Source organism: Schistocerca serialis, unplaced genomic scaffold, assembly GCF_023864345.2.
Source record: "Schistocerca serialis cubense isolate TAMUIC-IGC-003099 unplaced genomic scaffold, iqSchSeri2.2 HiC_scaffold_1123, whole genome shotgun sequence".
NCBI lineage: Eukaryota > Metazoa > Arthropoda > Insecta > Orthoptera > Acrididae > Schistocerca > Schistocerca serialis.
Window position 1 is genome coordinate 17,501 of NW_026047319.1, and position 2,500 is coordinate 20,000.

Consider the following 2,500-nt stretch of genomic DNA (forward strand, 5'->3'; position numbering starts at 1 on the left):
CTAACCTATGTTGCGCCTTAACCTAACCTATGTTGCGCCTTAACCTAACCTATGTTGCGCCTTAACCTAACCTATGTTGCGCCTTAACCTAACCTATGTTGCGCCTTAACCTAACCTATGTTGCGCCTTAACCTAACCTATGTTGCGCCTTAACCTAACCTATGTTGCGCCTTAACCCAACCTATGTTGCGCCTTAACCCAACCTATGTTGCGCCTTAACCCAACCTATGTTGCGCCTTAACCCAACCTATGTTGCGCCTTAACCCAACCTATGTTGCGCCTTAACCCAACCTATGTTGCGCCTTAACCCAACCTATGTTGCGCCTTAACCCAACCTATGTTGGGCCTTAACCCAACCTATGTTGGGCCTTAACCCAACCTATGTTGGGCCTTAACCCAACACACGTTGGGCCTTAACCCAACACACGTTGGGCCTTAACCCAACACACGTTGGGCCTTAACCCAACACACGTTGGGCCTTAACCCAACACACGTTGGGCCTTAACCCAACACACGTTGGGCCTTAACCCAACACACGTTGGGCCTTAACCCAACACACGTTGGGCCTTAACCCAACACACGTTGGGCCTTAACCCAACACACGTTGGGCCTTAACCCAACACACGTTGGGCCTTAACCCAACACACGTTGGGCCTTAACCCAACACACGTTGGGCCTTAACCCAACACACGTTGGGCCTTAACCCAACACACGTTGGGCCTTAACCCAACACACGTTGGGCCTTAACCCAACACACGTTGGGCCTTAACCTGCTCTGTAATTGTCATACGACGCGTTAAATTAGTGTAGTGTTGCCTAACTGCAACCCCCGCAATATAGTTTGCTACTCGCACTGCCCGGTCCCCAGTGTATCGCTTCATGTTAAACACCTTGCAGCTATACACTGTAATGTGGATGGCAGCAGGACGTACATGCTCAATGCCCTTTGCAGTTGTTCATTGGCATTTGCAGTTGTTCATTGGCATTCGCATGGCGAAGCACTTAGCCTACGCTGTGGTACGGCCTGTGTCAACTGTCCGCTGATGTTGTACGTCCAAATCACACACTGTACTGCACATTGGTCCTCATGTACTGAATGATACATCGTGGTACATGTGACCGTACAACGACTGCGCCAACAACGGCGAACCATGCGGTCCAAATGTTGTGCACTCAGCTACGTGTCGTCTCCCTATAAGAGCTGGATTGCAGTGTGGTATGCCCTGGATGGCGATCAGCATGAGCCGTCTGTTGATGTAGTGGCGCGTGTTGTCAGACGTAGTCGTCTCTTCTCACACACCGTGATAGCATGGTGCACTGCGTTCCACATCTGCGACATGCGACAGAGGCCGGTTGACAGTCGTTCGCGCAATGGACATCGCATACGTACGGGGGCCACCTTCCACGTGTTCGCGAAGCGTGCACATGTTGTTGCGTGTATGTGGGCAGACATAGTGTGTCGTGACACCTGACACAGGCATGCAACAATCGTTGAATTTGCAAATGGCGATGGACGCCTACGTTTGCTGGTGACGTTACGCAAATGAACAACTGGTAAACCGTTGTGGTGCGGTTGTTCTCGCTAGAGGTGAATCAGTGATGGCGACGATCGGTTGAGCTACCAACCGGTTGTTCCAGCGATACCCACCATGCCCACGAACGTGAATGGCATCTGGGTGTGAAGCGATACGCGGCGGTGGCTGGGTGGGACCGTCCCCGGCCGGTGAGGGGGGGCCTCCCGGCGTGCTGGCCGCGCGGTGCGTGGGCGCACGCGCTACAGCCGGCTGGTGGGGGCGGCCAGTGGCAGGCGCGCCGGCCGACGGAGGCGGCAGGCGGCGCAGCTGCGCGCCGGCGCACCCTGCACGCGGCGCCGTGCGGCCAAAGTAGGTCCTCGCGGGCCCGGTGCGAAGCGCGGTGGACATCTGCAGTGTGCTGGTCCGATTGAGGACTGTGTGCGCTGAGGATGCGCCGCCGCCCGGCGCTCGGCGCCGCGACGCCGTCTGCTGCTCGGTCGCCTCTGCGGTTCTCGCAGGTGGTTTGTATCGCAGCTGTGCGGACGTGTTGGCGCGTGCGCTGTGCTGGGAGAGTTCGCTTCGGCACCCAAGTGGGGCTTTTGTCCTTCTGTGGCGCTGGCGTTGGAGCTGCCGGTCACCGTAGGTGGCGCGTGTTGTCTCCCGCCGGCAATGCCACGACAGCACGCTCCCGGGCCTCTGTCGGCAGCGGCAAGCTCAGTTGGGAGCACGGGTGGTCGCACCTAAAGCGTCTACTCGCCAAACCCCGGGCGATTGCGCCTCTCTCGAACCCGACCAAGTACTTAGGACGGCGCTGCGCGCCGCCGGGACCTGAGAGGGTTTCGAGGTGTATGGTGCAGGGGAGCTCAGCCTCCTCCTGTTTGCAGAATAATTGAGCGGACGCTTGCGTGTTCGCGCGGGCCCCCGGGACACACTCCCGGGCGGCCGGCTGCTCAGCTCTAGTTGACGCAGCTCCCTGGTTGATCCTG

General features: G+C 57.7%; 1 non-coding gene across 1 annotated transcript in view; it reads left to right on the forward strand.

Moving 5' to 3' along the window:
• Positions 1 to 2,484: 2,484 nt before the first annotated feature.
• LOC126432115 (small subunit ribosomal RNA) overlaps positions 2,485 to 2,500 on the forward strand; it is a 1,910-nt gene continuing 1,894 nt past the window's right edge. The window contains exon 1 of the ribosomal RNA XR_007577891.1: positions 2,485 to 2,500. This exon is cut by the window's right edge and continues 1,894 nt beyond it. This is a non-coding gene — a ribosomal RNA (small subunit ribosomal RNA).